The sequence below is a fragment of the Ursus maritimus genome, unplaced genomic scaffold (assembly GCF_017311325.1).
Source record: "Ursus maritimus isolate PB19 unplaced genomic scaffold, ASM1731132v1 scaffold_6, whole genome shotgun sequence".
Classification (NCBI taxonomy): Eukaryota; Metazoa; Chordata; class Mammalia; order Carnivora; family Ursidae; genus Ursus; species Ursus maritimus.
The window spans coordinates 57,323,826-57,335,000 of record NW_024426774.1 but is presented as its reverse complement, the minus strand read 5'-3'; the positions used below and the strand labels follow the sequence as shown (position 1 = coordinate 57,335,000).

Genomic DNA, 11,175 nt, shown 5'->3' with positions numbered 1-11,175 from the left:
CAGGAGTCAAGAAACTGGCTCTAACTAGCTGAGTAAACCTGGACAAATCACTTGTCTTCTTCATTTGTAGTGAGGGACAGGCCCTCAAGCTTCCTTCCAGCTAGGTGCACAAGGTGCAGTGCTACTTTATGGTCAGACAGATCTGAGCTTATATCCTGGCTCTACTCTCAATTGCATGCCCTTATGTCAGTCTCTAGAACCTGTGTCAAAAGGTGAATACAAATGCGGGTTCTTGGAGGATTAAAGAACCATGACTGGCAGAACAACTGGAGGCATTATTATTAAATGATGCATGAATCATGTCTGGCTTAAGTCCTGCCAAGCATTAAGTATCTTCAGTGAATGGGCATGGTCTACAGGGAACTCGGGCAGTCGTGCCAAATTCTTGCCCCTTGGCCAGTCCTTACCAGAAAGGAAGTCTGGTGGGAGCTTTGCTCCAGCCTCATGCATGTATACTCCATGCCTGTCTCATGCTCCTTCCGAGCTCCCCAGCAGAAGGCGCTCCTGCCTCTGCTTGCTCCTCTAGGCAGGCGGGGTCTTACTGAGTCACCATTGGCTGAGTCATGACGCGGCTGATGGCATCTCTAGAGACTCACAAAAAGCACCAGTACTGACAGAACCACAAAACTACCCCTTGCCATTCTAGCTTTCTCGCTGGGGAGCTTCCCATGTTGTTACTATAGACATTATATCCAAATTGACTCAATTGCTTCTGCATAGCTAGAGGAGGAATGATCATGCCTAGTTTAGTCTCAAGGTGTCTGAAACCCAAAAGAATCAGGTAATCTAACTCCAGGAAACAAAGTGAGCTGGTGGTAGCTCCTGGTCAGCCTCCTGTCTCCGGTTCCTTGTCATCTCCTTGTATGATGTCATTGTATTTGTTTTCACTTGCTGCCATAACAAATAACCACAAGTTTAGTGGACTCAAAACAACACAAATTAATTAACAATAAGATAATGCAATACTACATACCTATCAGAATGGCCAAAACTAGAACACTGCCAACACCAAATGCTGGTGAGTATGTGGAAAGAACAGGAACTCTTGTTCATTGCTAGTGGGAATGAAGAATGGTACAGCTCCTTTGAAGACAGTTTGGCATTTCTTAAATGAAATGTACTCTTACCATGATCCAGCAATGGCCCTCCTTGGTGCTTACTCCAAATGAGTTGAAAACTTATGTCCGCATAAAAACCAGCACATGGATGTTTATAGCAGCTTTATTCATAATTGCCAAAAGTCGGAAGCAACCACAATGCCTTTCGGTAGGTGAATGAATAAATAAACTGTGGTACATTAGTCAGTGGAGTATTAGCACTAAAAAGAAATGAGCTAGCAAGCCATGAAAAGACATGGAAGAACCTTAAATGCATGTATGAAAAGAAAGAAACCAATCAGGAAAGGCCACATACTGTCTGATTCCAACTATAAGGACTATTGTAGCCAAATACTCTTTTTTTAAAGATTTTATTTATTTTTTTGACAGAGAGAGAGACAGCCAGGGAGAGAGGAACGACAGGGGAGGGGAGAGGAAAAGCAGGCTCCCAGAGGAGGAGCCTGATGCGGGGCTTGATCCCAGAACGCCAGGATCACGCCCTGAGCGGAAGGCAGACGCTAACGACTGAGCCACCCAGGCGCTTAGCAAAATATTCTGTCTGATTCCAACTATATGACCTTGTAGCAAAACTGTGGAGGCAGTAAAAAGATCAGTGGTTGCCAAAGGTTGGGAAGGTGGTGAACAGGAGGAGCACAGAGAATTTTTAGGCAGTGAAAATAGTCTCTGTGATACTATAATGATGGATATGTCATTATACATTTGTCAAAAATCTTAGAAATACACCACCAAGAGTGAATCCTAATGTGAATGATGGACTTTGGGTGATTATGATGTCAATGCAGGTTCATCAATTGTCAAACAAAATGTATCACCTGGTGGGAATGTTGATAATGAGGCAAGGCTATTCTGTGTGAGGGCAGAGGCATGTGGGAAATCTCAATACTTTCCCATCAATTTTGCTGAGAGCCTAAAACTTCTTAAAACTAAAGTCTTAAAATATATATATATATTATCTACCAGTTCTGAGGTCAGAACCTCCCTGACTTGAGGCTCCAGGGAGAATAGGTTTCTTGTCTGTTGCAGCTTCTAGAGGCTGCCCTCATTCCTTGGCTTTGGCCATCTTCCATCCTCAAAGCTCATAGTGGCTAGTCAAGTTTTTCCTTGTCATGTCACTTTTAGACTCATTCTTCTGCCTCCTGCTCCCACATTTAAGGGTCTGTGATTGCATTTGGGCACACAAAATCTCCCTGTTTTAAGTTCAGCTGTTTAGCAACTTTAATTACACCTGCAACCTCATTCTTGCCATAAACCCCAATATATCACAGGTTCTGGGTATCAGGTATTGGACATCTTTAGAGAGTCATATGTTAGGTTTTTCTCGCCGTCAATGAAATCAAGACAGCAAGGCAACGTGGTTCGAGGGATGAACTTTATGCAGCACTCAGGTTCGGGTTCCGACTCAGGAAAGAGTGGTGAGTCAGGAAGTCGCGCCCAGGGCAAGGCAGCGAGGGCTTTTTATCCGGTACGGCTGGGGGTGGGGAAAGTCTTGGGAGAGTCGCGGCAGGTTTTCATTGGGTACGCTGGGGGTAAGAAAGTCGGTGGAGGAGTCGTCCCGCCGCCTAGGTTTTGGTTTAAATCTTGGCGGGAGAGTGGGTTATCTTGGCGGAGAGTCGGCCATCTTGGGTGTCTTGGCCTCTTTTTCTCGGCCAGCCCAACATCCCACCTTTGTTTTTATATAATGGTATCGGGCGCCCGCCATTCTGGCTACTTCCTGCTGACGGTCGGGCGTTGTCATAGGGGTAAGTCGGAAGTGGGCAGGCAAGAATAGGGCTGTAGGACCAGTTGGTTGACTGACACCGAGTTACTTCCCGCAAGCATTCCTGTATATACCGAATAAGCGGCAACGAGATTAGCAGGAGGATTAAGAGGGTCCCGCTAAAGGGAGAAGCCACGTTACTCCATGTTGGGGGTCTAGGCCCCATATGGAGGTGTTTGGCGCTTGCTCGATCCGGTCCTTGAGTTCGGATCTTGGAGGTGACTATACCTGACTGGGTGACAAAATAACAGCACTCCTCATTTAGGTAGAGGCAGGTTCCTCCGCGGTCAGGAGGTCCAAGGCGCATCGGTTTTGTGGGCAATGGCAGCCAAACTGGTGACCTGGGTCTGTAGGGCAGTAAGGGAGTCGGCAATCCGCTCCATGTTATCATTGAGTGCTTGGGAGAGTTTATAGTAGAAATTTATTGACGCCCAAGCCCAGCCGCTCTGGTCGCCACCCTGGTGTTAAGCCCACCTCTCACTAGTAGGGGAAGGAATACAGCCCTTTTTCTCAGCGCTGGGGAATAGTATGGACAGGAGTTGGGAATGGGAGTAGATGTTGGTAGATGGGATAGTAGGATAAATACACAGTCTAGGGAGTCATTAGTAGTCAGGCAGCTTATAGATTCCCTTTGGGGCACGAGAGGAACACCCCAAGGAGTGCAGTAAGGAAGGGAGGAGGTGATGTTGGCGGTGCGAGGGTGAGGGTGTCGACATGGTGGAGGAAAGATTAAGGATTGGTATGGTCCTCCAATGGGTCCGATGTGGACTGTCTTATTGTTGATGGTGGAATTGGGGAGGGGCCACTGGGTTGGAATGGGTATCCCCACAATGTTAGAGAGAGAGAGAAAGGGAAACAGATCTCAGCAGTCGCGTCCTGAGAGACGCTCCGCCACAAGGAAGCTGGAGTTTAAAAGGGCCACCGTCAGTTGCTCAGTGGTGGGAACCTTCTGGATGCTGTCGAGATTGATTCCCTTGTAGGTGGATAGGCCTGGCCAGGAAGCGCTCCGTAACCTCCTATTTGCCGGGTTTGGTTACGGCCGGCCTGGTCCTGGACCCTCCTCCGTGGGAGAGTCCATCTGGGCCAGATATGTCCAGCAGACCTTCCCCGCCTTGGGGGTAAGTGTCAAGGTGATCTGTACCTTTCAGTGAGTCAGACATCCAGAAGGTTCTTCCTGGGGCGTGACAGATGTGCAAGTATATGGGGACTTTCCTGCGTAGCATTTACTAGGCATATGGGTGAATGACTGGAAGTACCTTGTGGTCCACTGCCACGCTGCATCCACATTCTGTCGCTGGGTCGGGGCTCAGGAGAACCAGAGTAGGAGCCCACTGCCGTAAGTTTGGTAGGGCCCACCATCTGGAGAGGTCCAGTCATTACCTGTGCGTCCCGCTTGAGGTTGTTGATGTGTACCCACACCTGTTGCCCCAGCAGTTTCGCCACGGAGTGGGGTGGTAAGGATGACAGTATGAGGCCCTGTCCATCACGCCTGCAAGGAGCCTGGGTGCAGATTTCTGAGGAGACCTGGTCCCCTGGGAATAGCCCTCATGGGGGCTCCCTGATGGTCATGGTCGCTCGTGAGATGACAGCATCAGCATGGGCCCTCAGGAGAGCCTGCAGGAGGGCAAGGTAAGGCGCAGGTTCAGAGAGGTGGGGAATGGCTGGGAGGTTATGGCTTATAAGGAAGGGTCGGCCGCACGGGCAGCTCAAATGGGCTCAACCCCTAGGGTCCGCGAGGTTGCCCTAAGCCTGGTGAGGGCCAGGGCAAGAGTGTGGGGCCACGTAAGACGGTTTCCAAGGTCAGTTTGGTGAGCTGTGCCTTGAGGAGCCGCTGGCTTTTTTCACCTTGCAACGACAATTGAGGGTGGTAGGGATGTGGAGTTTCCAGGTGATGCTTGAGACTCTCTGCCACCTGTTGGGTTATACTGGAGATGAAAACAGGTCCGTTGTCTGGACTGCAGAGTTCGGGTAGTCCGAATCTCGGAATGATGTGCTCAATGAGAATTGTGGCCACTGTATCTGCTCTCCGGCCGCTGGATATGCCCCGATCCAGCCTGTGAATGTATCGACCAGAGTTAACAGGTATCAGAAGGTTCTGTGGTGGGGCATATGGAGTGGAAGTCCAGTTGCCAGTCTTCCCTGGCTGATGGCCATGGAGTTGATGGTTGGGCCCTGGTCTGTGGATTCCTGCCCGTGCATTTACGCTCGAACAGGTTTTACAGGCTCTGTGAACTGTCTCACTACCCGAGATAGGGAAGGGTGGTGAAGAAGAGGTCGCAGGAACTGGTGGAGGGCCTTTAGGCCAATGTGGAGAGACTGGTGAATGTCTGTGATTAGGTGTGAGCCATGCTTTCCGGCAGGGCAATTTTATTCTGATGTAGATCCATCCCTTGTCTCCCGGTTTTCCCCAGGCCTTGGAGGGTTTGCACCTCCTTTCAGAGCAAGAGGCTGTGGGGTGTGAGGAAGGAGGATCGGAGCCAAAGAAGTGCTCAGGGCCGCTTGCCTGGCCACTAAGTCTGCCCTGTTATTGCCTTGGGAGACCGGGTCTTTGAGGTCTGGTGGCCGCTGCAGTGACTACTGCTACCTCGGTGGGTAGGGCGCAAGGGCCTCGAGCACTTGGCAATGAGAGGCCTGTTAACTATAGGAGTGCCCTGGTGAGTCAGGAACCCCGCTCCTGCCAAAGGACTGGAGGGTGTGAGTTATGAGATAGGCGATTTTGAGTCCGTATGAATAGTGACTCGCTGTCCCTTAGACAGGTGTAGCACCCTGGTGAGAGCTATAAGCTCAGCCTTCTGGGAGGTGGTCCTGATAGGAAGGGGAGCTGTTTCTATTACTGCCTCCGAGGTGACTCACAACATGTAGGCGGCTTTGGCGCTCCAAGGCCAGGAGGGAGCTGCCTCACGAAAAGCACGCGGTCAGGGTTAGGCAACGGCTGATCAGAGAGCCCTGGGTGAGAGGGAGTGAGGTCCTCCAGGAGTTGCGGGCAGGAATGAATGGGTTCAGGGGTGAGCGAGGGTGCAGGCAACAAAGTAGCGGATTTAAGCGAGGGGAGGCAGAGAGGGAAATTTGCGGATTTTTGAGGAATACAGATGATACAGTTGCAGGCGGGAGGGGGTTAACTGGGCCAGGGATCGGTGGCTGAGGAGATCCATGAGTCGGTGGGGAGAGTAGACTACAAGGGGCTGTCCCAGAGTAAGTTTGAGGGCCTCCTTGGTCAGAGAGGCAGCGGCCGCCAGTGCTCGGAGGCAGGGCTGCCATCCTCGGGTGGTGGTGTCTAACTGTTTAGATAGATAGTCTATGGCCCTGTATGTGGGCCCCGCTGGTTGAGCTAGGAGGCCAGTGGCTGAGCCGGAGCGCTCATCGGTGAACAGGTGGAAGAGTTTAGAGTGGTCAGGTAGCGCCAGGACTGGTCTGGCGGTGAGGTAGTCCCGCAGCTTGGAGAACAAGTGCCGGACTGAAGTGGGGTCAGTGAGAGGACCCTGGGGGGTCTCCTTGGCCGCTTGGTATAAAGGTCGGGCCAGGATCGAGTAATTTGGAATCCAGTGTTTGAAAAAGCCTACAAGCCCAAGAAAGGAGAGAATTTCCTCTGCGGTTTGAGGAGGCTGGAGTTCCCGTAGGAGGTGGATGCGGTCCCCAGTAAGGGACTTAGAGGTGGGAGTCAGGAAGATACCCAGGTACGTGACTGAGGGGGTGCACAGTTGGGCCTTTGAAGGGGTGACCCGGTACCCTTTGCCCCCCAGGAAATTGAGTAGGGTAGAGGTATCTTCCTGGGATAAGGGGAGAGAGGGTCTGCAGAGGAGGAGATCGTCCACATATTGTAGCAGGGTACTGGCCTTAAGGGTGCACTGCTGCAGGTCAGTGGCCAACGCCTGACCAAAAATATGGGGACTGCCTCGGAATCCCTGAGGCAGGACTGTCCAGGTCAGTTGCCCGGAGACATATGTGTCCGGGTCCTCCCAGGTAAAGGCAAAGAGGAAGTAGGAGTCAGGGTGCAGGGGGATAGTAAAGAAGGCATCCTTTAAGTCTAATACAGTAAAGTGAGAAGTGTTAGACGGGACATGAGACAATAGGGTTGGGGACGACCGGATGAAGCGGGACTACAGCCTCATTAATGAGCCGCAGGTCCTGCACCAGTCGGTAGGCCCCCGAGGGTTTACGGACTGGCAGGATAGGGGTGTTACAGGGGGAGCTGATGGGGATCAGGAGCCCCTGCCGTCTCAGCCGGTCTATGATAGGCTTGAGACACTGACGGTGAGTCAGGGAAATGGGAAACTGTGCTCAGGAGGGGAACTTGGAGTTATCTTTTAGCTGTATTTTAACAGGGGCATGGTGGGATGCAATGATGGGTTTAGAGGTGTCCCAGACCTGGGGATCCACTGCAGGAAGGTTATCTGGGGCGGGGGTCGGATGGGCAGGAAGGAGGGGTAAGACGAGGCATTCTGAAGTCAAGGGGGAGGGAGAGAGACGAATGGTGGCCTGCAGTTTTTGGAGGATATCCCTTCCCAGCAGGGGGACCGGACAAGAGGGAATTACGAGGAACGAGTGGGAGAAGGGGAAACCATCCAGGCTGCAAGTAAGGGGAAGGGTCACCCTGGGAGAGGAGGAGGTCCCATCGATCCCCGTGACAGTGACCGGTGAGGTTCGCGTAGGTCCCGAGTAGGATGGCAGAACTGAGTAGGTAGCCCCCGTGTCCAGCAGAAAGGAGATGGACTTACCCGCTACCTGGAGCGTAACCCTGGGCTCGGCCTGGGTGAGAGGGGTGTCCGAGTCTGGGCTCCATCAGTCGTCCTCCAACCCGAGCAGCTGGAAGGCCGGACTTACCGTCTAGGGGTTGACCCCACGTAGAGGCGCCGAGGATCCCCGGAGGTTAGGGCAGTCTGATTTCCAATGCCCCATCATGTGGCATTGAGGACACGATCTGGTGGGTGCCTTTGGGTTGGGACATTGACAAGCCCAGTGTCCCTCGGCTCCGCATTTGAAGCATGCCCCCGGTGGGGTATGGTTGGCTGCCCCCCTCTGCTGGCTCCTGGAGCCGGCCGACCGCAGGGCCGCTACCAAGGCCTGGGTCTGTAGCTGAACCTTCTGCTGGAGCCTGGCCTGCCGTTTAAACTCAGCCACCTCCTCTCGGGAATTAAAGACCTTAAATGCCATTTTCACCAGGTTGGAAATGGGGGTCTGGCGGCCCTCCTTGGCCTTTTTTAATTTTTTCCAAATATCTGGTGCCGACTGGGAGATAAAGTGAGTGGCTAGGACCGTGGCCCCCGCCAGAGAGGCCGGGTCTAGACGGGTGAATTGGGTCAAGACCTTGGTTAGCAGGTTAAGGAATACAGCGGGGTTCTCGTCAGGGGTCTGAATGATTTCCCTGATCTTATGATTTACAGCTTTATTGGAGGCCGCCCTCATCCGGCGATGAGGCACTGGATCACGCGGTCGCGGCAAGCTCAGCCGCCTCCTCTCGGGAATTAAAGACCTTAAAGCTGGGACCGCCTGAGCGCCGACCGGCATGGTGGCGTCAGTAAGATGAACCTGGTCGGCATGCTCTCGGGCGGCAGCCTGGATACGTTCCCTCTCCTCAGTGGTGAGGGTGGTGGTCTGGACAACATGTAAGTCGTGCCAGGTAAGGTCGTAGGCCTGGACCAAATATTGGAATTCTTTGATGAAATTATCTGGGTTGGCTGAAAAAGAGCCCAGGCGTTTTTCGATTTGGGAGAGGTCCTGCAGGGAGAAGGGCGCATGGACTCGGACGACCCCCTCGGCCCTGGCGACCTCCCTCAGGGGACAAACCAGGTCGGGGGAAGGATTCCAGGACCGGGTACGAGCGGAGATGGGAGGGGATGAGAGAGAGTCGGGAGTGAGCGGGGCTCGGTGGCTGTCCCGAGGGGTAGAACTTCAGGAGCCGTTGGAGTAGCTGGAGCTGAGAGAGAGGAGAGAGAGAGGGTGGATCAGGGTCCTTGGGAGCCGTAGGCGGAAGGGTCGGAGGGGGAGAGCGGGCGAGGAGGACCTGAGAGGTCGAACAGCGGGAGCATAGTGAAGGCTGAGAGCGTAAGGCCCAGAAAGCCTGGACACAGGGGACCTCGGACCATTTGCCTTGGTGTCTACAGAGGTTGTCAAGATCCATGAGCACCTGATAATCGAAGGTGCCTTCGGGGGACCATTGTGATTGGTTGTCCAATTGATATTGGGGCCAAGCGACAGTAATGTATGAGGCGTCGCCTTCGTAGGTCCTGATCCAATTTTAGGGTTCGAAGATTGTCTAGGAGACAGCCCAGGGGCGTTTTAGGGTCGAATTTGGACTGGGAGGTTCCCATGGCCCCTTCGCCTATCAACCCAGGGCACAGAGGAAGGCATCCCTTCGTCCGTGTGCTGAGTCGAGGTTCGGAGGGGAAGGTAGTAGCCGCGGAATGGGGACGTCTCCCGATTCCTCGTAACTATGGGGCCACCAGGTGGCCGGAGCGGGGGCTCGCCCTGACGCGGCCGCAATTAGGACAGGGCGTCCCGGAGGAGGATCAGGGAACAGGGAACACTCACCACAGCAAGTTCCGAGAGATGTTTGGAGAGGGAGAGAGGGGTCCCAGTCCGCTTGAGAGGAGGAGAGAGCCTCCGTGCCGAAGCAGGGGCTTGATCTCCTCCTGGGTTTCAGCGCCAAATGTTAGGTATTTTTTTCTCATTGTCAATGAAATCAAGACAGCAAAGCAAACGTGGTTCGAGGGATGAACTTTATTGCAAGCACCCTCGGGCGAGGTTCCGCGACTCAGGAAAGAGCGGTGAGTCGGGGAAGTCGCGCCCAGGGCAAGGCAGCGAGGGTTTTTATCTGGTACGGCTGGGGGTGGGGAAAGTCTGTCTTGGAGAGTCGAGGCAGGTTTTCATTGGGTACTGCTGGGGGGTGAGGAAAGTCGGTAGGACGGGTTTCGGTTTCCCGCCTAGGTTTTGGTTTAAATCTTGGCGGGAGAGTCGGTTATCTTGGTGGGAGAGTCGGCCATCTTGGGCGTCTTAGCCCCTTTTTCTCGGCCAGCCCAACAATTATCCTTCCTACCAGGGTCATGAACCAATGTCCTGTGGTAGGAGATGATGCTAATAATGGCAGCTAATAATGTCATAGTCCAGCTGAGCCTTGCTTGAAGCTACAGGTTAGTGCCTTTCTAATTTTCAACTGTTGTTGAGCCCCATCAGCCCTTAAGTTGGTTGGTGCCCCCATATTTTCCAAGCTTCCAGAATTACCCTTTACTTAAATATTTAGAGAAAATTACTCATGCACTGAGGTCAGGGGGATTCCCTCTCAAATACTGCCAAGAATTCCTGGATGTGTGTTTGCCCCCGTGGTTTGTTTCCTCTCCATACTGCTCCTGACTTCTCCTGGATCTTTCCGGTTCCCCCAGCACGGGTTCTACACAGTGCCCACACTTTGCTCCCAGATAAGGACTTGCCCATCATTCCTGAAACAGGGCTGTCTGGAGAGAACCAGCCTAGGGTACCTAATCAATTCCATTCAAGATTTGAAGACCCTTGTAAGGGCTTAGCATGCAGGCAAGGAGAACCTCACCAAGATCTTAGTACAGGCAGCCCCCAGTGCTGTGGTCACATGGTGTCAAGCGAGGCCTTTACTCAGGGTCTCCCTCCTTGGTCCCAGCCCAAACCCCCTTTCCTCTGAAACCCTAGGCCCCATGTTGCTTCTTCTAAGACCACCAAAGGAAACAGAAATCCTTGAATATTGACTTTATCAAGCAGAGTTTAGCCACTTTTAACCTGGCCTCCTACCTTTGCATAACCAAAGAGCCCATTAAAGTGTTTTCCCAAACAAAAGATAAATTCTTTGCCTAGATGAATTCTTCTCCCACTCTTGGAATGTGAAAATGCTGCAGTTAAAAAATACAGCAAGGCAAAAACAGCTCCCTTTATTTCTAGTTTCATTATTTACCACAGAAATAAAGTGTTAGTACGTGTGTTGTGATATAAAATCTGTTTTACATCACAACACACGTACTAACACACACACACACCACATGCACACATACAACTTAATAAAAGAAGCAATACATACCCTTATTACTTGGGATACACATGGATATTTTCTATTCTATTCATTTTTTTAAAGTTGATCAGAGCGCACTAATTTTTTTTCACAATCTGCTGATGGCTCAAAGCCTGCTCTTTGAAAAACATTGCACTAAACATAATACCTCCTTCTCTTCCCTCCCAGGCCTAGGATAAGTGTTTGTGTAATGCTTTAATGCCTACAAAGTGGGTTTTAAAGCACACATTATTACATTTACTCATGCAATGCTAAAATGGCAGTAACTCCCT

At 52.0% G+C, this 11,175-nt stretch overlaps 1 long non-coding RNA gene across 1 annotated transcript in view; it reads right to left on the bottom strand.

The window, feature by feature from the left end:
- Positions 1-9,449, bottom strand: part of LOC121101032 — a 12,540-nt gene extending 3,091 nt beyond the window's left edge. Inside the window, exon 1 of the long non-coding RNA XR_005832963.1 lies at positions 9,403-9,449. This is a non-coding gene — a long non-coding RNA (uncharacterized LOC121101032). The remainder of the gene's footprint in view (positions 1-9,402) is intronic.
- Positions 9,450-11,175: the final 1,726 nt, after the last annotated feature.